The sequence below is a fragment of the Lagopus muta genome, chromosome 18 (assembly GCF_023343835.1).
Source record: "Lagopus muta isolate bLagMut1 chromosome 18, bLagMut1 primary, whole genome shotgun sequence".
In the NCBI taxonomy this organism is placed as follows: Eukaryota; Metazoa; Chordata; class Aves; order Galliformes; family Phasianidae; genus Lagopus; species Lagopus muta.
This window is the reverse complement of record NC_064450.1, coordinates 2,893,400-2,918,572: the sequence shown is the minus strand read 5'-3', so window position 1 is coordinate 2,918,572 and position 25,173 is coordinate 2,893,400. Positions and strand designations below refer to the sequence as shown.

Here is a 25,173-nt window from a genome sequence, read left to right as displayed (position 1 = left end):
TTTGGGTGTTGTGTGCATGAGGTTGACTTAACGTCTCCAGTCATTCTGCCTGATTCATAAATCACAACAGCAGATAGAATGAAATGAATTAGGTGATCATTAGAGTGCTGTGCATGGGATATATTTTTTCTTTCCCATTTCGGTCTGAGGGCTCATTAAAAGCTCACTTGCTTCTTGAAGTAGCCTGACTCTGAAGATGATGATGAATAGAGCTACAAAGAGTGTTAATAACTTGAAATACGTTGTCAGAATCACACGGTGATGCGGTGGGAGCGTGTTACAGTGGAGTTATTTGTGTTTGCTTTATTCAGTTACCCTCTAATCGACTGAGATTGGAAACAGAGCATTAAACTGAGCGAGTATTTATTTGCTTTCTTGAAGGACATTTTAATTAAAAATAAGCTATTACGAAAGAAGCCCAGGCAGGTGAAAATTACTGGGATGACAGCATCATGGCTGAGTTCACCAAACCATGCCTCATTTCAGTCCCTTGCCCGAGTGTCTTTCGCTTCCCATGCTGTGTTGTTGGCTGGGGATGGTTCTGAACATGCTGAAACTTAAACGTGTGCTTTGCTGAAGCAGTCCCTGTGCAGCTGTGGCCATCTGCTTGTCCTTAGTGTGAGGATGGCAGGCTGGGACCTGTGCTCCTGCATCACAGCTGGCTGCACTCCTGTGGCAGGGAGCGAATACTGCTGGGAGGAGCATCTGCTGCTGCTGGAGGGGATTTCTGCAGTGGGTTGAGTGGAGCTGAGCCCGTTGCAGAGGCATTTTTAAAGGAGTCAGTGCAGCAAGCTGTGGAGAAGCTTCATCTCCTCCACTTTGTTCCACCTGATGCTCATCCTAATGGAGCTGTTTGATGTGCAAGGGCTGCTCACAAAGCAGTGCCTCCTCTTTTATTCTTTTGGCCCTCAGTGTCAGAGGTGGATGTTGGTGGGATGGCAGCTTGAGGTTGAACCTTCCCAACAATATTCCATTATGTGCTGTTGCCCTGTGACAGAGGGCAGAGGAGGTGCAGTGTGACAAATGCTGTCTGAGAGCAGTGCGGGTGAAGAGCAAGGGTGGAACTGAATTCCTCCAGGTGGAAAAAATGGCACCCATTGACATTCATCAGCACTTGTGAATGTTTGTGGAGACTAAACATTGGATGTGAGCACAGTGGAAGTTGGACTGCATGGGCAGCATGTTCCTAGCAGTGATGCTGTCATAGCAGCTGTGAAGCAGTGGGTCACCTCCACTGGTACAGACTTATAAGCATGGCATGCAGGCTCGTGTTCATCATGACAAAAAGGCTCAGCTAATGGTGGTGGCTGTTGAAGAAGACTGTTTTGTAGCTGAGGATTTGCTCTCTTCGATAGTGTTATTGTGCTTTTTGTATTTGTCTTTGTTTCCATGGAAATAAATAAGAGGCTTTATTTTCAGAGCAGCCTACATATTTAAGAGGGCTCATTCTGCAGAGAAGCTGTACCTGCATCCCTACCTGGAGGCTCAGCCTTGGTACCCTAAAAGTAGCCTGGGATATTGTCCCTTGCTCAGGTATCTTACTGATGATGGGAACCACGTGCCTAAATCCCCACTGCTTTTATTTCTGAGGGAATCTGGGGACCTGGCGAGGCAGCCCTGCTGCCCTTCATGTGCTTTTCCTCTCCCTTTCAGCCCTGCAGCAGGGAGGTGTTGGCTTCTTCCCCAGCCGCATCTTTAGTGCCAGCCCAGCTCTTCATTTTCCTCCGTCCACTTGATGCTCTCAGATAGAGCATCCTGTAAATCATATTTAAAAGTACATTAGCGTAATGTTTCTGGAGTTGATATTAAGTGAGCTTCGGGGCCCCTGCTGGCTCCAAATTCCCCTGCCTCAGACTAATTTACAGTATATTTCACCAGGACAGGCATTTCCATACCCACAGACCCGCCCCGATCCTTTTCTCTCTCTCCCTTTCTCTTTTTGTTCTATTATTCAGCTGTTTTTAGAGGGTGATTGATGGCTTCTGATGTTGATGAAAGATTGCTCTTCTGTGTTCCCACCTACCACTGTAAAAGAGGAGGGAAAGAATAGAAGGGAAATGCATTGTATGGGATGGGCAAAAGCACCAGCTGATCCCGCTCTGTGCTGGTTCCCTTGAGGACATGCTTATCCCAGTGGGACACAGTGTTCAGCAGGTGCAGCACTTGGGGTTTGGTGCTTTGTTTGTTGCAGTGCGGTGCTGAATTTAGTGGGAACTGGCTGTGCCCCAGCGTCAGGAGCTGGGGAAGGCCAGGGGCTGCAGGGCATGTGTACCAGTTGCCTAGGTGGTGTTGCTGGGCATTGCCTGCATCCATAGGAAAGCTGTTTCAGCAAAAAAACTCACAGCAATTTGGCTAGGGAGACAAGAATTCCCCCTCTGACGTGTGTGTGTGTGAGGATTCAGCAGCCCGAGTCTGGCTGGAAATGCCGCAAGTTTAGGAAAGGTAATAAAATAACACTACTTAGCATTTCTGTAGCTTCCATAGAATGGTTTCAAAGCACTTTGCAAACTGTGCTGCCATGAGCCTTGCAATTCCTTGTGGGATGGGATGGAAATTCATCAGGACTCAGTGCTGCTGTGAGCAGCCTGCAGCAGCATGGGGATGGAGCTGCGATCCCCTTTTCCAAATGAAGGTTCTGCTCTCCTGTGAAGCAGAGAGCAGTTTTGCTTTTGAAAATAGAGGCTGATCTTCACCAGTAAGTATCAATTGCTCTGTCAGATGCTCAGATCACACATCTGGGCAGTGCAATTAAAGGCATCTCTTTAAAGCAAATGAGGTATTGGTGTATGGTCCCAGGACCAACATCTTGTGTTTGCAGAATGTACTTGTAACTTGGTGACAGTAATTGGCTCTGAGGGTAAAGAGATTTTAGGCACTAATGGTGGTTCCTGTCTCTCATCCTTTCCTCCTTCTTGCCTATGCATTATTTAGGGAAAATACTTCCTTTAATATACGTGAAAATTACGGTCAGTTTGATTTCTTCATGGTTTTCCTGACTACTCTTCCATAAGATGTTTTTTGCTTTTTGGGTGAAGGGCAAATGGAGCACATCTTTGGCTTGCTAATGGTGGAAGACCACAACCCATGGCAGAGGTCCTTTGGGCAGGGATGTTTCAGAGCATGGTGTGCCTGGACAAGCAGACCTTGCTAGGACCTCTCATGCTTCTTCCCGACCTCATCTCACTTCTCCTGCCCTGCTGAACTGGAATTAGTTCCAAAACACTGCAAGAAATTGTATGTTGCTGCAGTCTGATGAGGGGGCTGGCAGGAGAAGGCCTGCCATTCAAGAGACTGTCTGGAGACAGGAAGCTGCTCAAAGAGCCTTGTTCCCTCCTGGAGATTGAGAGGGACCCAAAGGCCTCTGCTTTTCCTTGGTCTCCACTGGAAGTGATTGACTTTGAGTGAGCAATTGCTGCAGAGCCTGCGACTGGATCCTGGAGTATGTGAGTAACCTTGAGATAGGGGTAACTCCTCACCTCTACCCGACCCTGGCTGTGCATCTCGAGTGCACAGGAGCCTTTTGTTTGAGGTTTTTGGAGTCAGGGCGGTGTGTTTAGCCTCCAGTCATGAGCTGACAATAAACATACGTGCCTGGAAGGCAGCTCCTTCAGTTCATCTATGGATAAGTATTGATGGATGGAAGCAGAAATGTGTAATGTATCAAATTGTTCTGTTGAACTGGTACCAAACCGTCAGCAGGTTGGCTTGGCCTTCTTTGTTAAAGTAAAAGAGTTGTTTGAGGGAAAAGGGTCTGTGGGTGAGTGATGAACTGAGCAAAATCAAGCGTGTTCATGTATTGTGAAACTGTCAACAGATGCACAGTTGGTTTGGCATGTTTTGGACTTCTGAAACACCACGGAGATGAGGAATGCTGCATCATGGACGTTATATATGGTCAGGCTGTGGCAGGTAAGGATGTGCTGTCAGGGATAAGAGGGGATATCAGCTGTGTGTTAGGAGGTTAACGAGGTACTGCAGCACGTGTCTCCTGGATGGCCATAGGATCACCCTCTGATCCCTCAACCATTCTTCACAGCAGCGGTGCTCCAGCCCTCTGAGCATCCTCATGTCCTCCTCTGGATCCCCTCCAGCACCTCCACACCTTCCTTGTATAGCCAGCCGGCTTCTGTGGGAGGAGTGTTGATGGAGTTTCTTGAAATGTTTGGTTTCAGTCCATAGTTAAGAAACCACCTCCTTTTTTTTCATGACATTTTAAATTGCAGTCAATTTAGGTCTCATAACACCTATTGGTTTTGGTCCCTGAGCTCTCAGACTGGAGGGCTGGTGGGTAAAAACAGATTATTGAGGGACTGTCTGCATGCGTTCCACATGTTGATGATTTTAATCCTTTGCGTCAGCTAACAGAATAAGAAAAAAGGGGGGAAGAAAAACAATTTACATGAGCGAATAGTGGAACTATATCCGATCCCATTATTTTAAAACATCTCTCGGGAATACAGTGCCTTCTGTAAGAGGCAGGGTGTCTGGCTTCATAAACCCTGCTAAATTACAGCTTCACAACAGCCTCCAGCAGCTGTCCTGGTTCCTTAATTTTATTTTATTTTATTTACGCTGAGAATTAACAAAATACAAAAGGCCCACTTGGAAGGCAGAGCTCTCAGTGAATCCCACCCCACGGGGATGGGCATCTTACTATGCCTGGGGAAGGGCTGACAGCAGCCAGCCCTACAGAGCAATGGGATCAGGGAAGGATTTGTGAGAGCAGCTTTAACTTGGGGAACATGCACAGATGTGCGTTTGCATCCAGTGGAAACCAGGGGTGATGATGCTAATGATCAAAAGAAAGCTAGGTTTAGAAATAGTGTAATGCTGTCTGCATAGGAGAAATGCAGAAGGGGGATGAATGCAGAAGAAGGGAAATGGTCATGCAAAGCGCCTCTCTTCTGCCAGCAGGATTCTGCATTCCCTCAGCACTTACTGAGTTTTGTCTGGGGAAAAAAGGCGTAGCCTCTTCTCAAGGGAAGGAGTAATGATGGGCCAGCACCAGGAGGCTTGCAATGTGTGTTCCAGTTCAATAAGTACCAGGGCTGGCTCGTGTCTTCATTTGGGATGAGAGGCAGAAGAGCTGTACAAGACATGCAGGCGTCTTCAGCTACTTTTCAGCAATCTGTAAAAGCTAAGCCTTTAAAAGATGCATCTTGTCTGCATGGTGATATGAAGTCATTTGGAAACATTAGGAGATTTCTAGCACATCTCTAGCACTGCTTCACTTCGTAGTTAGGCTTTTACCTGTGTCTTTATCTGGAGGTTTCACCCCACCTGCCCATGTGCTAAGGGTCCACAGACCACTGAGGTTGGGAAAGACCTCTCAGATCCCTAAGTCCAAGCCCAGCCCACCCCCCCTGTGCCCACTAAAAGTGTCCCTCTGTGCCCCGTGGTTCCAGAACATCTCCAGGCATGGTGACTCCCCACCTCCCTGGGCAGCTGTGCCAGTGCTAAGGGAGACTTCAGCCTTCCCAGCTGCTGATGTTGGTTGCTTTTAATCCAACATAGAAGTTCATCATGTTGAATAGAGGGGTGAATTTGTCAGGAAGAACATGACTGATTGTCCAAGAAAGAGAAAAGCTTGGTCTCTTCTGAATGCTGTATTAAATTGTGAGTTCAAACTTCCCACAAGGTCTGTGTGCTCTGTCCTGCTTTGCCTGTCATTAACAGTATAATTAACTTGTTCAGAGGCTTAAATTTTCCCTGTGTGCTCACTGCCCATAGTCCTCATATGCATTCTATTGTATTTAGAACCAGAGTTTTTCAGCAAATCACCGATGTTGGAAAACACATCCTAAGAGCAGCTCCAGTAACTGCCTGTGAGCAGTAATTGATTGCTGTGGGTCTCTGATGCTCGTAAGCATTTAGTCACTCACACTGTGCTTCTTGAATCAATATCCTCCTTTGGTCTGCAGCCTAATAGAATTGCTTAATGGATGAAATTTTGTTTGTATTTCATCCAATTTGGTTTTTTTTTCCCTTCTCTTCTGATAGATTTCCTCCATCGAAATAACTACTTTCATGCACTTGTCATGTACCTCTGACAATGCACACTGTTGTATTTTCCCAGGTGTTTTAGGGTGTTTGTGTCCATTATTATGACCTGATCTGGGATAAATATGAGATAAACATGCATAAAGGCAGAATCAGGTGGAAGCCAGCGGCTGCTGCTGGGGCTGTGGGGCAGGTGGATGTGGGGTGCAGAGCAACTGCTGGGTTACCTCTGCTCACAGTGTCTGTATGGGATCCAAACCGTGCTGTTATGGGGTGTGATGGGCTTTGGGCAGCCCTACATGACAGGCTGTTCTTCATCACAGGTACTTTACAGCAGAGCCCCATAGCCCTGCAGAGCACTGAGAGCGTCTAGCTTATGGGGCAGGTAACGTTGTTTGCATAGGTGCTGGAGGAGAAGGGCAGATGTGATGCTCAGCAAGCTGAGTTTGGAGGAAACGAGAAAAAGAAAAGTGTTAAGGCCTTGTAAATGGCTGTGTTTGGTGAAAAGGAGCCCAAAGGCTGGATTCTGCTGACGTGGGGCTCGGATACCTGTGCACAAATGTGGATGTTCAGGCACGAAGAGGTTAACCTGCCTGCTCTTGTTCTGCCCTGCCTCCCCTTCAGAAGGAGAATTGCCTATAAAGTTATTTTTAGATGCCTTGTGAGCAAGCTCTGTGGGAAGACAAGCAGCCAGCAGCCCCCGGCGAGCTGCTAAGCCCACCCCTCTCAGCTTACAGCACGCAATTAGCAGATAATCAGACCAAAATCACAGACTCCAACAGGCTAATTTTATCACATGTGCTGACATCGGTAAGCTTGTTGAGAGTAAGTTGTGGGTTGTTGGCTAAATGTGTTTCCTCACTTGTTTATGAGCTCGTGTCCCTGCACTTACTGTGTAAAAGCAAGATCAGATGCAGGTGCTGTCATTTAGCAGCCTCTGGTGTTTTGATCAGGTCGGATATGCCCAGCATTAAAACTGAGTTTTATTAAGATGTGGTCGCTGCTAATGGGAATTCTGATAACTCAGCTGTGTTTTGCTGCAGGGCAGGCATGGGGAGTGTTGGAGTTTTGATTCAGCAATATATTCAAGCACGTGCTTTGAGGTGTGTGTGTTCAGATAACGTGTAATCATATAGTTACAAATGTAGATATAAAAGACTGTAAGTGCCTGCTGGAATTAGACTGTAATTTACCATAATCTTCACGGGACTTAAGCATGTACTCTCAAGCTTCATTTACACTTGTGAGCTTTGCTAATTTAGGGCCTTAGTAACTCCAGCAGTTCTCCTCAGGAAAGAAAAATATTGTGTGTCTGATGGTTGGGCTGAACAGACCTCAGGACCCGCATACCTCTTTCTTATTGATGTGATAAAATAAAGATACCTCTTAATAGAAAACACAGCCCAGAGTCATCCATCTGGGTACAATAAATCTGAGACAGGTAGATACGATAAAAACAATCTCTGTTTCCTTCTGATATAGGAGGATTAAGTCGGCCAAGGTTATGGGGTCAGAAATAGGCTCAGTAGCAGAACTCTTGGGGAAGGATGACCTGAGGAACGCGAGGAGTGAAGCTGACCTGCTGGAGCCTGGTTTCTTACCCAGGGCTGCTGTTGGGTTGGAAAAGGGCTTTGCTTTGGGCACAGACCAGCCAGGATCCCTTGGGTCACAGGGCTGCCCTTCAGTGGGTTTTTCTATTTGATGGTATTTCAAGCAGCTGTGGGTTTGGCAACAGTCCTGTGGTGGCCAGAAGAAAGGTGAGGGGACCTGGGAGGTCTTTGCCATTGACATCTATGTCTGAGTTTGCATCAGAATTCTTAGTGAACAGCATCATCCATGAAAAAGCTGTCAGCTCCTGCCCAGACCTCCTCCCTGTGACCTTTTCGACCTGGCTTTATAGAAGCAGACATCGTGAGGGTGAATTGGACTTCCTCAGATTTGAGTATAGCACAGAAAAGAACTTTGATGATGCTTTTCACTTTAGGTGACAAAAAGTGTTTGTCAGTGAACTGGACAGACCTTGAGAATTTGCTCAAATTTGCATGGCTCTTGGCTGTAGGGCCTTGCATGTAAAGTCATCTGTGAATCCAGATCGTTGTGGTTGTGTCTTTTGGGCTTTATAGGAAAGCAATGAGAGAAGTAACAGTTTGAGCTGAAGCCATGAAAACCCAAAGTGACCCTTTGCTGGTAGGCCTGCAAATCAATGTTTGTCTCAGAGATAAACTTGATTCCCTTCTTCCCTCAGCATAATGGAGGCTGCATGCATAGAGGAAACAGTGAAAGCAAGACAAAGCTGCTGGGCCCCAGGCATATTCAAGTAGCTTGTGTGCCTGTCATATGGCAAACCAATTCGATGGCAGAATGTGGCACCAGTGCCTCAAGCAGGGAAGCGCTGGTTGTCCTTCGAGCTTGCATCAGTGCAGTGACATCCTGCGTGTGGAGGATCCCGCTTGCCCACTCATCCTTCTGAAGTTCACCTGAAAGCAGTCGGTGGCTGCTGCGCCATTCACTCAGGCAGTTTGGATTCATGAGTCTTGTCCAAGTCAGACCTCAGTCTTGTTTCATAGGAGCTGTTTGTTGCTCTTTGGAGAGAGAAAAAGCCCCGTGAGTGGAAGTGTCACCAGATCTGCATTTGAGCAGATGCTGACCAGTGGGATAGTTACTGGGCAGGGGGGTTGTCCCATAGCGTTGTGCATGGCACCTCATGCTGCTTAGTCAAACATACAGCCTTTTGTTTTGCTTGTCAACAAATGAATTTCTTCCATGGAAGAAGGAAGGAGATGGCAGGAGAGAGGCTCTCCCAGCCCGACCTGAGAGAAGTTTGTTTCCGTAGTGGTTTAGGGAGCAGCACATCCATCCCAGTTGGGTGCTTGTTTGGGTTGCAACCCAACCTGCATAGCATGGTGCAAGGAATTCACTGCCATGTTTTGATGCTCAGAAGGTTCCCAATGAAAGAACCAGACTTGTTAGCATTTTTCCATCCAGATCTCTTTCTTGCCCAGCTTTTTAAATAATCGCTAATTAGTAAAAATTAATTCACCCTTTTGGCTTGGTTTCTAAGACCTGAAAGCAGACAGAAATGTTACTGTTGGTCATTCAGATCCTGTTGAAAACCTCATGAGAAGCAGCTACTGAGCTTTCTGTGCTTAAGCACTGATGGAAATGGGATCTGATGCCTTAGCTTTAATTGAGCACTCAAAGGCATGACAAGGTCCAATGGCTGGAAACTGAAGCCAGAAAAATTCAGATTGGAAATAAGGTACAAATTTTTAACAGGGAGAGTAATTAACCTCTGGAACAGTTTAGTGGGGTATGCGATGGATTCTCCATGGTTTGATCACTCCAAATCAAGAATGCGTGTCCTCCTTGGAACACCCTGTAGCTCAAACAGAAGTTAAAGGCCTTGAAACAGACTGTTCTGATTGCAGTTGTCTGACCTGAGCTATGCAGGAGGTCAGAGTGTTACATCTGAAGAGATAAGACTCTGTGAATCTGAATGCAGACATGATCTCTCAATTCCAAATTCTGCATTTAAACTTAATCTGGACCTAAATTCCCCTTCCTTTGTTCTGCTCCCAGAATGGAGTGAGTTTTCTATGTAGTAATTTGGGCAGTTGAATGCAATCCCTTCTTCTCAACCCAGGGCTGTCCATGGGCATTGTAGTGGAGACGGGGCAGAGCCTGAGGGTCAGGCAGCACAGAGTGACTCTTCCTCAGCCCAGATCTCAGGGCTGGGCTCCACTGTGGGGCTCTGCAGCTTCCCCAGGTGCTCCTCTCCATGTCCTCCTGGCTTCAGGAACATCCTTCTCCCCTGTTTGTAATCATGGGGCTTTCTGCATCCTTAGAGGTAAATTTATCTGTGCTATGCGGCCCCTTTGCTCTCTGGACTTAATTAGCAGTGTCACGAGGGCTGAGACATGAAGTGCATCGTTAAGAAGGTTAGAAAAAAGTACAGCATCTCCTCCTTGCTGAGGTCACACGTGCTGTTTCCCTGATTTTGCTGCTTAATGACACGCTGTAGGGACCAGTGTCTCAGCTGTGGGGACTGGAGGCTGTTGCCAAGAAAAACTGGCAAGAGAGGAGGTGGGAGAGGTCCATTAATTGGCTCCAAGTACCAGTTCCTCTAGAGGGGCTTCTCTTAACAGAGAGGAACTGTTCAGCACTGCAGGGGCAAAGCATACCTGCAGAGCAAATGGCTTTTCTGAGTCTGAAGACATCTACAGACTGTGGTAATAACGCAGTAGAAATATCAGGGCTTGATTTTAAGGGACACCTGAGAATGCAAAGGAATTGCTCTTTATTAAAAAGCCCAGACCAGAGCCTCTCTTGGTGCATATTGAATGCAGATTCTTTGTCAAGGATCCTTTGCTGGGGTGGGGAGGAGGGAGAAGAAGAGGAGGAGGAGATGAGGAGGGCATTAACCCTTAAGGACCTTTCCTGCAAAGCTCTGCTCTGAAGAACAGTCCTGACCAGAGGAGCTGCTCCTCCACAACACTCAAGTGCTGCGTCTGTGCCTCTGCAGAGGGCTGTTTGTCTCTCTGTTTCACCCCATTAGAGTGGAGCATTCTGTGTATTGTGGCTTAGAAGAATATACAAGGAGGTCTTGGCGTGAGCTCTCTGGCTCAGCCTGACTGTGCAGTCAGCCTGTGCCCCATCTGCCTACTGCTGCATGCAGAGATACTCTTTTTTTTTTGGGATGCTGACCCTGTAGGATGAGCCTTTAGGTTTGGTTGAGGCACTGTCTGCACTGCTGTGAGATGGCACCGTGGAGCAGCCACCCCAAAACCTTTCCTCCAGACCCTATGGGCACAGTGCTGGGGATGCACTGAATGCAGACATGGGCTTGGGCTTTGACCTCCAGGTGTTCTGGTTTGAGTGCAAACCCAGGGATGGTTCCAGCACAGGTCCTGCAGGCGTTGTCCATTGCAACGTGTTTTCTGCTTATGGATCTCAATCTTTGACCCTTACGGAGATGAAGAGCCTTCCTTTTCTATTTCCACAGGGTCATAAAATCATTAAGGTTGGAAAGGCCACCAAGATCATTTAGTCCAACCACCAACCCATCAATCATCCCCAAGGTATTTATTCTCCTTCAATCCATACATGACACCCCTTACCACTCTGGTACCATTCCTAGCTGCTGTTTTATACTCACTGCCATTCACGTTTCATGTCTTCCACAGGGAAGAGCTTCCCATCTATCTGGCTTGGCTTTCTCTTGCCCTGCACACGTGGCTGCCTTCAGCTGCAGCCTGCAGGATTTTGGTTCTTCTGTGAGCCAGCAAATGGTCTTGAGCAGTTCCCAATTATCATTCACAAATTCCTGCTCAAATTCTTTCCCCCAATTGTTTTGCTTTGTAATTATTTTCAGCTTTGTTAAGCTGGCGCTTTAAATCATCAAGTAGATACATTACTCGTTTGGGTTTTATTCTATTTGCACATAACAAATGTAATCAAATCAGTCCCTTGTACCTAAGCTGCTACTATATTTTTACATCCTGTCATCAGTTCCCCTTGATCTGTAAAAATGAGGCCCGATATAGAATTTCTTCTACGTTAGATGCGATTGTTTCTGTGTCTGGATATTTTCAAGTGTAATTTTAGGAATTCCGAGCACATTTTTAGTATTTGCAGTACAAGGCTCCAACATATGGCTTTCAAAATGAAATCCCCATAGAAATGCAGTTCTCTTTCTCGAATGATATAATTAAGTTTACAATAGATCAGTGCTACATGAAAACGATCGCGCTGGTAATATTGTACAGCATCCTGAAGAGTTCAACAAATATTTCTGTTTCTTAGGGGAAGAGGCAAGATTTTGTGAGTAGGTCTTATAACAAGAAAGGACCCTTTATACCGAAAGAGTATTATATAGTAGCTCTTAATTAGAGATAATGAATACCAGCAGGTTACGCCTGTGTGGAAGAAGTTTACTTTAGTGCTATTATTTTTTAAGGGATAAACAAGGTGGCTCAAATAACTACAGATTTTTCTGCCTGACATTAATCCTAGACAAAATAATGGAATTGCTGATAGTACATGTAATTAGTAAAGAATTAGAAGGATTAACGTAAGTAGTGTCAGTCAACATGGGCTTATAGAATATGGTGCTTGTCTAATTAGTTTTTTTTTTCTTTTTTTCTTTCCAGGAAGATTACAAGTAGTGTTGATAAATGTAATAATAGTGAGGTCATCGGCTTCCATGAGCCATGGGTATGGTGGACCAGCCTGGGGCTGAGCTCTGAGCAGCAGGGCGGCTGGGTGACCTTGCTGCAGCCCAGATTACTCTGAGCTCCCATGAAAGTGTTGTCTTGGCTCCAAGTAACTTTTTATGTAAAACGCAAATGATAGAAAACCAATTAGGCACTTCTGGAATGGGTAAAAAACTGCTGTCATCTCCGATTTTAAATGGGAATTCATCAGTGGGCAGACATGTTTCTAATTGAGCCCAGGAGTTATCGCTGATCCATCTTCGAGGTGAGGTCAAAATATGAAGAAGAGATAAATAAATTAGAGGACAGATCACCAGCGCAGAGTGATTTACATTCCATTAGTAACCTGGATGAAAACAAGCAGTGTGCTCTCATAGAGCCCACGTAGAGCTGGGCCGTGTCTGGGGGTCGGTGACTGGAGATTTGTGAGAACCCTGAGCCGAGGAGCAGCCCTGCATGGGAGAGTGGCAAAAAAGAGAGAGAAATGTTTTCTTTGGCCGCACGAAAGGGAGGAATATTGGAGACAAGGAGGAAGGTGCTCCTCCTGCAGTTTCCAGTTGGGACTTTGGTAGTTTGAGGGAGATGTTGATAAATTGGAGAGAACTGAGAGGGGGGTTTTAGGGATTATTAAGTTACGGGAAAGCACATCTTCCTCTGGAGGCGGAAGGTTTGGGCTGTCTGGTGAGGGAAGGTGGCGGTGAGAGCTGAACGCTGCTGCAGGGGGGCATGGAAACAAAGTGAAGGCAGACTTCAGCTCAGCAGACGAACGTAATAGGATCCAACAGAGGGGTGCTGAAGGTGGGGACGTTCAGACTAGAAATAAAACACGTTTTCGGCGGTGGGAGCAGCAGGGCCACTTAACAGCGCACTGAGAAACGTGAAGCTTCCCCTTTGCTGGAAATTTTTACGTGTTTTTCTTTCCCTAAAAATATCCACTCTCCTTTTAGGAAGAATTGTTTCTGGGAAGTCTTAAGGTTTGGGTTATCCTGGAGATCAGAAGTGGAAATCACAGCGATCTCTTCTGGTTTTTGTAATGGATTCATCCAACAAGCCCTGACACCAGGAGCTCAAACCAACACCAGAGGCTGTCCCACAAAACCAGGCTGATCCAGAAGTGCCTTAGGAGCTGCAATCATTTCTTACCAGCTTTGGTGAAGGCTTCTGAAAGCAACAACGAAGCAGGGACTGAGTTTTCTGCAGGCCTTGTTATTTATTAAAGCGTTCTAGATCCAGATTAATTCACTTAGCTTCGTATTGATTCCTTCACCTGCTTGGAAATGAGAAGTGCAAACACAGCTGCATGCTGGTGGCTGCCTCTCCTGGGAGCCCTACAGAAGAGATCCCCGATGGTTTGGGAAGCCGCTTAACTCAGTTTGGGGACTTACAGAGGTAAACTGACACAAATCCCACCAGTGTGGACGTTTCCAAATCGAGTTACATGTTTTAAATCACTTGAGGCTTTATCCTTTTGCAGCCCGGCTGGTTGCAGCGGCGTGCTGGGGCAGCAGGGGCTCCCACAGCACATCTGCCTGCACAGCTAAGCTGGATTATTTATTTATTACATGGGGAGTTTATATGTTTATTACACGTGGAGATTTTTCATTTATTGTATAACTGGATTTGTCCCCTGTCCGCTCACAGTGCTGTCTGGAGATGGGGATGCTCTCTACCAACTAAGGGGACACCTGAACCCAGGTGCACTGCTCAGAAGGTGAAGCCAGGAGGGATGCAGCCCTGCTCAGATGTGTGCTGTGTGCCACCTCTGTGTGGCTGTTAATTTAGGTCTTGATTTGGATCTGCAAGTCCCAATGTATTTCTAGGCTCCTGAATGTGTTGAAGGACTCATGTAGACACTTAGAAACAGTAGGGAGAAAACCAGGAGTGTGTGAGTGAATGGGATTAACAGGTCGTGGCTGTTCACAGATCCTTCTCTTAAATATAATGAGTTCATTACAATATACCCATGGTACAGAAGTTCTATAAACAAGCATTAAAGCCTGTCTACTCAGACTCCTTAAAGTCCAGATCTTGGAGAGGAAAAAAGATTTGGGACAGAAAAAAATAGCAATTAGAGCTAAATGGCAAAACGGGGAGTTCATTTGTAGTGAGAAAAAACTCGTTTTAAAAAAGTTTTTTTTTTTCTATTAACTTTTGTAAGAAAACACTTTTCCATACTTGTCAGGCTTGACAGTTAAAGTTAATGGTGTTAAAAAACAGAGTACCGAAAAATGTTCCCTTCAGCGTAAAAGATTTATTCCATGAGAATTTGCCTGAAAAATTATTTTGTCCAACAGGGCTGGCTGTGCCCAGTGCTTGGAACAAAGATCTTTGCTGTGTTATGGTCATGAGGACGGCCTCAAATTCATGATTTTCCAATTAAGATGCCATGACCTATTTTCTTCTATCGATGACCTGCTGTTGACCCCCTTTTAAAAGCAATGCCACCCTTCCAAATGATTTTTTTTGTCAGCTTCAGGAAAAGCACGCTGACCTCCCTTCTGCCGGGAGTGAAGCTTGGTGTGCGTGGGGATGCTCAGAGACAGCATTTGTGAGCTAAGCTGCACAGAGTGGCACAACGTGGAAGGATGGGGCTTTTCACAAACACAGGGTGGTGATGCATTGGAACAGGTTGCCCAAGGAGGCTGTGGATGCCCCATCCCTGCAGGCATTCGAGGCCAGGCTGGATGTGGCTCTGGGCAGCCTGGGCTGCTGGTTGGCAACCTGCACACAGCAGGGGGTTGGAACTGGATGAGCATCGTGGTGCTTTTCAACCCAGGCCATTCTATGATTCATGGCTGCCCACCTAACCAAGAGGCACGAAGCTTCCTGAGCTGCCAGCCTCCTTATTCACCTCAGGACTTAAATACTGAAGTAGATATCACCTCACTGCATGGCTTCCTGAAGTTAGGCTGCAGGGCTGTGCCTGTGGGTTTTGTCCTGGCTGTGGCCCATATCCAAAAGCTGAGGCCTGTGAAATGTCAGCCTGTTACCCCTTTATTCACCCTGCTGATTTAGTGCTGCTTTTTATAATCTGGAGAGATTTAGTGTGCATTAAACACTTTGACCTCTCCAAATCTCTAAATTCTACCCATTGAAAGTAGATGTAAATACTTGTAAATACAAAGTTAGTATAGATTGGCAGGGCTCCACTGGCCTCCAATCTGGTTGGCACCGTTTGGGAACCCAGCCTGGTGCTTCGAATAAATCCATCAGGACTTACTCTAGAGAGGTAGAGATTTAAAGCCAGCAGTGTTAAAGAGCTGGTTTGGAGCTCACCCATGTCAGAAATCGTATATGTCTCAGCTGAAACCAAGACACTGCTACCATGGAGTAAGCTTTCACTGTGTGTCTTTTTCAGAAGAATGGCAAAGGCATCCTGAAGCCTTCGTGCTCCCTGGGAACACACAAGCACAGCTGCTCTCTGTCACCATCAGTTCTGGGATTGCTGCTCCCTCCCATTTTTCCCGTGGTGGATTCTGGTCTGACCAGGAACTGGAGATCTTGTTCTGGTTATTGGTTGCTAAGTGTTCTGAGGAGGGCTCCTTGCTGCAGGATGGTCCTCGCTGCCCAGTGTGCAGGTAGGGGATGCTGCCAAACACGTGCTACTCTTTTGCCCAGGTCTATTTGCTCTTTTCCCAGCTGTGCCCTGGCTCCTGTTGCATCCTTCTGTTGCCAGGGCAATGGCACTGATGTGGCTGCAGACTGCCCTTAGGAAAGGGGTGCAAACAGAGCAGATCACGCTGTTCCTGCAGAACATCTGGGAATGCAGTGTGTGCTTGGCTTGAAAGCTTCCCAGTGATGTTTGGTAATCCTTCAGTAAATCAAGTCCTAGGATACCCCTATACCACTAGTCCCCAGTGCTATTGAGGGGAAGCAATATCTGGCAGCTTCGGGAGCTGTAGAGCTTAAGAATGGGCGTTTGCCTCCAAGTGGAGCAGAGCTGGGGCCTTCATCCTTCCTATGCCTCTTTGGAGATGCTGTAATGGTGCTGCTGGGATGGATTCTGGGATCTGCACCAGAGCCACAGCAGATTAGACCAAGGGAAGAATGGTGATTATATCTGCCTTCTTCACCTCTGTCCAAAAGAGGCTTTGCTAATGTTACAGCTGAGTCACATTTCCCTGACCTGGGAGATGAGTTTGTTTTTCCTGGAGAAAATTCAGCATTCCTCACATTGTGAGTTCTGAGGAGCCACACTTACCAATGTGAGAGCCTGGGGAGAGTGAGGAGCAGTGAGATCTGTGTGGATAAAGCCATTCCATCGTCCCATTGACACGTGCTTCCTGGAGGGGGGTGGAAGATTAGCAGATGGACGGAGGATTTGAGCAAAACTGCTCTCGGTGTGGCTCCACAACGGTTCCTAAATCCACCTTTAGATCCTGTATGAAGGAAGCCCGATTTCTCTTGGCACTGAAAACTGCATCTTTGGATTGCAAGTGCTTCTGATGCAGAGTGCTTGAGTGCCCAGAGATGGAGTTAGAGCCCAACTTTGTGCTGCTATAACTCAAAACCAGCCACCAGATGATCGTTTGCTGCAAGCTACTTTGCGCGTGGATGTTTTTGCTGGGATGAAGCCGTTCTAGCAAGATTGATTTCAAGCTCCCCTCCTACTTCTCATCTGCGCCAGTAGCCCTTAGGACAAATAAAACAAACCCCAAAATGAACTAAATTCCTTGCCTGCACAGAGCTTTCAATTCAGTTCAATTTACAATTATGGATTTTGACTGATGGTTATTGTGCCTGACTGGGTACGGAGCCATCTGCCCTGGGCTGGGTTCCCACGTGCTGCCTTCAGATGGCTGTGCTGGCAAGGGGAGACCCAGTTCTTGGTCACACAGGAATACCAAATAATGTTTTAAATGAGAGGAAGCATTGCTGTGATGCCATTTGTGAAAAGGAAGAAGATGCCCAGTGTGTTTGTCTTCTTTTTATGACCTATTGTCTCATGCTGAAAGTAGAGGTGGTCTCAAAGGAGTGCAAACTGCGGGGAATTCAGCTTTTTTTTCTTCCCTCTCCTAGAAATATGTTTGCTTTTAATGACATATTCATCTATAAAAGTTAAAAATAACACGCCTCATTAAGTTCAAAGCACTCTGGGACACCGTTTGCACTTTTTGGCTGAAAAGTTGAAATTTCCCTCCAGAGAGGATCGTGTTGGGCTTTGGGCTCGGTGTTCTGTCTGTCCCAGTTGTACACGACTGTGAAAGAGGCAGGGAAGCTTAGCAGCACTGTTCCCAAGTGCTGGGTCTTATGGAAGCTGAATTCATGTTTCTAGCTGTAGAGAAGTTGTTTGTGTCTGCTGTGCTTGCTAGGAGGGGAGTGAGCAATGCATGGCTGATAGGAACCAATCAGCTGGTCTGTACCTGGACTTTGCCAGCTGTTCATTTCATGAGAAGATGCTTCTACCTCATTCACAGAATCCTAAAATCATTAAGCTTGAAAAAGGCCGCTAAGATCATCTCATATGCTGTATGCCTGCTGCCAATATTGGCCAGTAGTACATGTCCCTAAGTCACACATCTCCACGGTTCTTGAATACCTCCCCCTCATCTCCCTGGGCAGCCTGTGCCAAATGCATCACCACTCTTTAGAAGAAGTTTTTCCTAATCCAGACAGAACCTCCCTGCTACATCTTGAGGCCATTTCCTCATCCTGTTGCTGTTACCTGGGAGAAGTGACTGACTCCTGCCACGCCACAACCTTGTCCTCTTTGTATTGCAGACATGAAGAGAAAACCCCCTCCTCTTGTTTTGCTTTGGGAAGGGAGGGAATGGTTCCAAATATGGCTTTATAGAAATAATAGCTTTATCAAATGTCTGTGGCACTTCACAGCATAATGCTGCCATTTTGGTCCTCAGAACAGGCAGAAAGTGCCATTTCCTCTCTATGTGATCTCATCCAGATTGTTGTTAGAACTGTATCTGAGTAGGAAAAGGGATACAGTGCAGCCCAGTGTGTTACAGCTTGTAAATGGTGAGGCTGAACAAACGGCGTTGGATGTGCATGGTGCAGAAGTGGGGATGCCAGCAGCAACATGTGAGGTGGGATGCCTGGGTGTCAGGCAGGGGGAAGATGATTAATGGAGCCAGTGTGGTTCCTACTGAGCAGCAAAGGCTGAGCTGCTGGGCTGCGGAAAAGGCTCGGGTTGCAGAGTGTGAGGTTGGAGATGGAAGGAGGTGAGGTTTTGTTTTCACAGTGGATGGGGAGGTCAGCAGTGAAGGAGAGGCATTGACCTGCTGCCACCTCCTGTCCAGGAAAGGCTGAAAATGTAGAGCAAGCAATGACATCTGAGAATGGGAAAGTCTGAATGATGCTGGTAACAAATTGTGCTATGGCATCACATGTAATGTATCCAAGCAGGAGGTGGGACCCGTTGTGTTTAGTGTATGTTCAGCTAGCAAGAGACATCTGTCCTGAAAAGCACGCTTTGTTCAGATTGCAAACACTCCTGAATGCTCAGGATTTAGATCAGCATTTAGATCCATTGCAGCCATCTTTACTCTTGGGATCCAGGCTCTGATGTCCTGCTACACCACGCAGATCTTCCAGGTAAGAGCTGCTGCTTTTGTTGAGTTAGCATGGGGAAGACAGCACCTGGTCTGTTGAAAATGTGGGACATGGAGTCAGGACAAGACCCCAAAGGTTGTCTTCATCCAGCTCCAGGTTGCTTTGTGCACAGCAGGTTGCTCCCAATAGTTCTTAGTTCATTGGCAGTTTCTGGGGAATATATTTTAAGGAGCTGCAACAGCCAACAGATTTGGTGTGTGCATGCCTTATTTTGAATGCTCTTGTGTGGTTCAGTCCCATGGACTTTGAAAATGGAGCATAGAAAAATGGGAATAGAAAGAGCCTCACTGGTTGACTGCTCCAAACTGATGATACTAGGGAATCATACCTGCAGTACTGGGGCCTGAGGATATTCTGTGTGTATGTCTTATTGCAGTGTGAAGCTGCAGTAAGGGTAGGACTTGTTGGAAAATGTCGCATTCACTTACAAAGAAGGGCAGTGCTGAGCTAACCACATCAATTTAAATCCGTCCTGTAGTTGCTGTCAGGAGTCTTTGCTGTGTACAGCTGGGCTCAAACTGGTCCAGGTGCTCTCACACTTACTGGGATACAATTGCATCCGTTGTCCAGTCTCCTGGTGATTGCTTTAAGAGAACCTCAGATGCAGTTCAGTGCGCGTTACTGCATGTGCTGGACTGCAGGAAGAGGAACTGTGCACAGTGCTGTGCCAGCAGAGGTTCAGACTGGGCACTGGGAAAAAGTTTTTTACCTTCTGGGTGGTCAGTCACTGAAACAGGCATCCTAGGGAGGTGATCCATTCCCTAACCCTGGCTGTGTTCTCCTCCTCACCATTGGCTGCCCATGAACAAGACACTGAAGTCTGTGAGGATCCTCTGGTGAGTTCACTCTATGGCTGAGGAGGAAAACACGTGGAGCCATACAAAGCCCTGGCTGTTCCCCGTGCCATGGGGTCCTCCCCAACCGCTCTGCGTGGCATCAGATGACTTCCACAGCCTTTTGCCAGATGGCAGGAACTGAGGAAGGAAACCCCCCTTCCAGGCTGCTTCCTTCCAACCTGCACGTGCATTCTCACCCCAGCAACTCTTTAAATCAAAATGCTTGTTGCATGTTCAACCCGTGGTTTGCTTTACCTTCTTGCTCAGCCAAACTCCAACGTGCTGCTGGTAAGCCATGCACAAGGGCTTGCAATCCTCTTGGTCTTGATGGGGCTGTTTTGGATGGGGATATGAAAAAGCTGAGATTGGAGACCCTGTGAGAGTGGGGAGCAGCGTGATGGGAGAGGAGAAACACCACGTGGGTGTTGGGCATCCAGCTTCGTGCTGTCCAGGAAGGCAGGTTAGGTGAGTCAGGCTCCTTTTATGTGCCATGTCCAGGCCTTCAGTGGTTCCAGGGGATTTTTACCCCATTCAGAGCGAGTGTTGTTCAGTCTGAAGGTAAGTGGACACAAGTGTGTTTGGTGCTGGGTGTGGGTTTGATTGCTGAGCTGGACCTCATTCTTCATTTCTCTCTCAGTGTAGGTAGTTTGAGCTTTTTCCAGTTCAAACTGTCTTTGCTGCTGGTGGGATGGTGTGTGATCTAATTCCATCCTGTTCAGCCCTTACAGAATTCAAGGGTATTGAAGCTTCCTGCTGAAATGCAAGCTGCCTTTTTCCCTCCCATCTCCTTTATCCCATGAATTTGCCTTTCTCTCCATCTTTCATTCAAATCCAGACAAAAATTTCAGCCGTATGAACATCACTCCACATTTTCATTTCCACTTGCCTTTGCTTTTCTCCAGTCCAGCTGGGAGCTGAGATTTCATAGAACCTGAGGAAAGACTTTTCTTGTGGTTTTTCTACATGCCAGAGTGAAAGAAGCATGGAATATTTTTTAAGGACCTGGCTTCTGGGGGCATTTTCAGTCTTGTTCTCCAGCGTTGGCCAAATTATCCAAATGTAGGTTCTAAAATTAGCCAACTTCTGGAAGCTTCCTTTCACAAATAACACATTTGGGCATCAAGCTTGGGACTGCTCGTGTTCTTCTTTTGAAGCTTATTTTTCTGTTACAGGTGCTTGTAGAACCACAGGCTGTGAGCCTGGTATTAGCAAGCGTGTGGAGCCTTTGTGTCATCTCCAGGGGAGAGCTGAGTCCCATTGAAGGCTGAGGACAGATGTCATTCAGAGGTGAGGAGAAGTCAGTCCTGGGCACATTCAGAGCTCCTAACACAGCTGGGGTTGAAACTTTTCTTCCAAAATGTTATTTTCATTTAAAACAACAACAATAATAATAGTAGATTTAATGCGATACAAATTTCTCTGGAATGTATCTGCTGGTTTCTAAAACCATCCATGCTCTATCAGTAACTCAAAGCCAGAACATCATGGCTGAACAAAACTATTTACATGTGAGAGCTTTTCAGTTGAAAAGATGTATGTCTTGGAATTGAAAATCCTTTTTTATGGCTTTCATTTTTTATGGGAACACTGGAAAATTTCTGACTGGTAAGCTTTTTATTCTCAAAAACCAAGCACTTTTCTTCTGAAACAGACGTTTCCATGTTTTTTTTCTCATATATTTTTTCCTCCCTTTTGCTGCTCAGAGCATTTCCCTCCGCTTGCTGAACTCCTGCTTAAAAACCAAATGTGAGATATGAGCGTTGTGTTGGGCCTGCTGAGCAGTCAGCCAGGCTGACTGATTGCAGCCACAAAAATGGAAGCTATTTAGAATCATGGAATGATTAAGGTTGGAGAAGACCTCTAAGGTCATCTAGTCCAACCATTCACCTATATGTAAGTGTATATATACAATGGGCACCAATACTGCCCACTGACCATGTCCCTTGGAGGGGTTTGCCGTAGGGTTGGTTGGTGATGCTTCCTGGCTCAGTTCTCTTGACCATAGTGGTGTTGCACTCAGTCTGATGCAAGTGGGAAGGTGTGGCTTGAAATGTGTTATTTTGATGTCTTCGACACAACAGAATGTGCTCACCTTGCACAGCACAGCAATTTAGACTAATTCCAGTGAAGAAAAGGTGCAAGCTGGTGCAAGCTGGCTGCCTGCAAGTGGAAAATGGGCTCTGGAATCATAGAATCATACAGTCATTAAGGTTGGAAAGACCACTAAGGTCCAACCATCAGTCTCTCATCACCGTGCAGCTAAACCATGTCACTCAATGCAACATTTACTCTTTTCTTGTACACCTCCAGGGACGGTGACTCCACACCTCCCCAGGCAGCCTGTGCCAGTGCATCACCACTCTTCTTGAGAAGAAATTGTTCCTCATATCCAACCTGACCATCACCTGGTGCAGCTCGAGGCCATCACCTCTCATCCTATCACTGTTACCTGGAAGCAGAGGCCGACCCCCACCTCACCACCACCTCCTGTCACGGAGTTGTAGAGGGCAGTGAGCTCTTTCCTGAGCCTCCTTCTCTCCAAACTGATCCATCCCATCCCTCAGCTTCTCCCCATAAGACTTGTGCTCCAGTCCCTGCACAGCTCCGTTGCCCTTTTGTTGACTTCTGGGGTCACAAAAGGTGTCAAACACAGCTGGAAAGTAGTGTGTGATGATGAGGTGGCACGGCTGGTTCCTTACATCTCAATGCTCGATGTTTGAAGCTTAATAATAGTATTCTAATGTACATTTTATGTGGAAAAAATATGTCATTTGCTTATCTACCTCACAGCTTAAAGTTTAGTACGGGAAATGTATTTCTTCTCTCTACCTCTGGGTATTTAATAATAATAGTTCAATAATAATAGTTAGCATTAAAAGTTCATAACATTTTATCTTTAATAGCAAGCGTTTTACCTTTTACCTTGAATTTGTTGGTAAAATTGCACATTTCATACCTGAGTACAATGCTGATGATGTTAGAAAATGCTAGCTTGTCTTGAACCAAATTATACACTTCCCTCCAAACCTTTAATTCGTTTCCTCTGCATCAGAGATGGCAAAAAGTAATATAAATGCAGGAGAAAGAGAAGAAAGAACAGGCAGAGATGTTGGAAGCAGCATGCAGTATGTACATTTGTGTGAAGTGTATTTCAGTTAGAGCAGATGAATGCATGTCAATTCTGCTGCTACGTTATCCTGGTAACTTGTTAGCATTATTCAAATCAGTCCTGTTTTGCTTATGGAAACGTGGGTACAAAAGGTGTCCCTGTGGGGAAGAGGAGCTCAGTGGGTAGGGGTGATCTCCCTTGCATGGAGTCCTCAGTAGGGCAGTGCTGAGCAGACAATGCAAAGAAAGCTTGACAAATGTCATTTGTTAGAGCAGAAACAGCAGAAAATTGAGGCCATGGAAAATATAAGCTTCATGCCAATTCTTTATGCTTGGCAGGGATTTCCTGATGGGGTATTTCAGGAGCCCTGCCACTGAGCCCTGGGGCCTGAGGTGGGATGGAAGGCTGAGGATGGGTTTGTTTAAAAGGTAAAATGTTTTGTCTAAATAGTGAAAAGTGGTGAAGGACAGCATAGAATCTGTGCTGTCCCTGTTGAGTCTCCATCCATCCTGAGTTGCCTCCTTCATGACAGTGCTTGCACAGACAGCTGTGTGCGATGCTCCAGGATCCTCCCCAGCGGTCATGGAAGGTACATTACCACCATCTGTGTGAGAACCAGCAGCCACTGTCTCTACATGGCAGGAGAGAAGTGTGTTTTAAAGAGCAATATTAATAATAGCAACATTAAAGTGTGAGGAAGGATTACAAAGGTAATTCCGAGATCTCGCTCACTAATGTAGGCTATTAACAAAAGATAATCACCTTTAAGTTAGTCACCTTTAGCCTCGGAGTAAAATAGAGGTACAGTTACTCAATTCAGTGCAAAAGGCATTTAAATAGAGATGGATGGACCTCCGGCTCTCTGTTCTTGCTTGGGAAACCAGCCAGGGCCAGGTTGTAAGGGGAGGAAAATGCGATGTAAAAAGGGCTGCAATAAGCGAATAACTCCCAGTGTCCTTCTCCCCCTTTTCTCACCCCAGCCAAATGCATTCATTTGGAGCTGAGGAGAAAGGGGAAAAATAGGAGAAATGCGCTGCAAAGCAGTTCTTCATGTTGCTTTTATGAGTAGCACATGGAGGCTGTGATGCTCCAGGCTGCCATAAGTTGAGGTCTGTGCCCTACGTCACAGCACGTGTTTGTGCTGTTGGAAAGCACACAGCCAAATGGTGTCAGCGCTGCTGTCATGTCCCCATCACCTGGTGTTGGTGGCGGAGGAGCAGCCTCTAAGGGATGGAGTGTGGAAATGGTGATGCATCAACAGAGGGAGGAGGGCTCAGGAGTGAAGGAAATTTTTATCAGACGTGGCCTCAGGGCTTATTTTTGTGCCAAGGGAACCTTTTGCTGCTGGAAACAGAAGCCTCTTTCTTTGCAGCAGCTGCTTCGTAATCCCCTCCCTTGTGTTTGCAGCCTGCGTTCTTCCCTCAAAGTGGCCTGTGGTTGCTGGGGTGCAAGGGCTTATTTCTGTACTGTTTCTTCTGTGCGCTACCTTGCTGCTTAAAAGAGTCATTGGAGTTTTACACCGAGAAGAAGGAGAGGACAGGGACTCTGGAAACTTGTGTGAGATGCCAGAAATGACTTTGAAAGGTTCTTAGAGCAGCACAGATGAGCGGTTGTTGCCCTTAGTAGTGCCACGCTGATTTACCAGCTCAGTACAGCATGTCTCTAAAATGCCTGTTGCTTTTTGTTCCCATAGGCAGAAGCTCTGCAGCCGAGACACCCAAGCCCTGCTCATTGCCTGGGCTTTGCTGCAGCAGGTAGCCAGGCAGCCAGCTGTGTGAGCCTACGGCACGTGGCTCAGCACAACCTGTGCTCCAGAGGACGTCCAGGAGAGATTAGCAGGTATGAGAAATTACAAACAGTATCAAGTTTTTGGAAATGAAATGGAGAGCTGTTGTGACAGGCATTGTTAGAGGCTGCTAATCCATGAGCAGAGAGTGGAGAAGCCCCAGTCCAGCCCAGTATAGGGTGGAATAAATTCCCTGTCTCTGTTTTATGTCCTGTCTGTGCAAGCGAGGGGCCTTGTGTGCTCATTCCTGCGCTGTTCCCACATGGCTGTGCTTGGATTGCTGCCTGCTCTGCCTTTATAAACAACATGGTAGGAGCTCAGTGCGTGATTATTCTCAGAGATACTATCACAGTGTTAGCTCTGGTTACTCATTTTCCACTGCACAGCTCACGTGCAGGTTCCTGCACTGTGGCCTGTCTGGATCTAGCCCGCATGTTGGGGCAGCCCCAAAATCTTAGTCTATAGTGCAGTTTCTGGGTACAAACCACTGTGACCCAGAGCACAGGCTTGTGTGAGAGCAGGACTGATGGGGGAGGGCTTCAGAAGAGCTTGAAGGACATGAGAGAGTCTGCAAATGCCCACCAAGGGACACCTTGTGTGGCAATGGGAGCTGCCACTGACAGATCTCACCTTGCAGTGGTGAATGGAGAGCAGGAGGAGGCA

The 25,173-nt window shown here is 46.6% G+C and overlaps 1 long non-coding RNA gene across 1 annotated transcript in view; it reads left to right on the top strand.

The window, feature by feature from the left end:
* LOC125702307 (uncharacterized) overlaps positions 1 to 22,107 on the top strand; it is a 92,439-nt gene extending 70,332 nt beyond the window's left edge. Inside the window, exons 3-8 of the long non-coding RNA XR_007380519.1 lie at positions 11,003 to 11,078; positions 12,150 to 12,477; positions 13,160 to 13,601; positions 15,571 to 15,790; positions 20,788 to 20,902; positions 21,926 to 22,107. This is a non-coding gene — a long non-coding RNA (uncharacterized LOC125702307). The remainder of the gene's footprint in view (positions 1 to 11,002; positions 11,079 to 12,149; positions 12,478 to 13,159; positions 13,602 to 15,570; positions 15,791 to 20,787; positions 20,903 to 21,925) is intronic.
* The last annotated feature ends 3,066 nt before the right edge of the window (positions 22,108 to 25,173 follow it).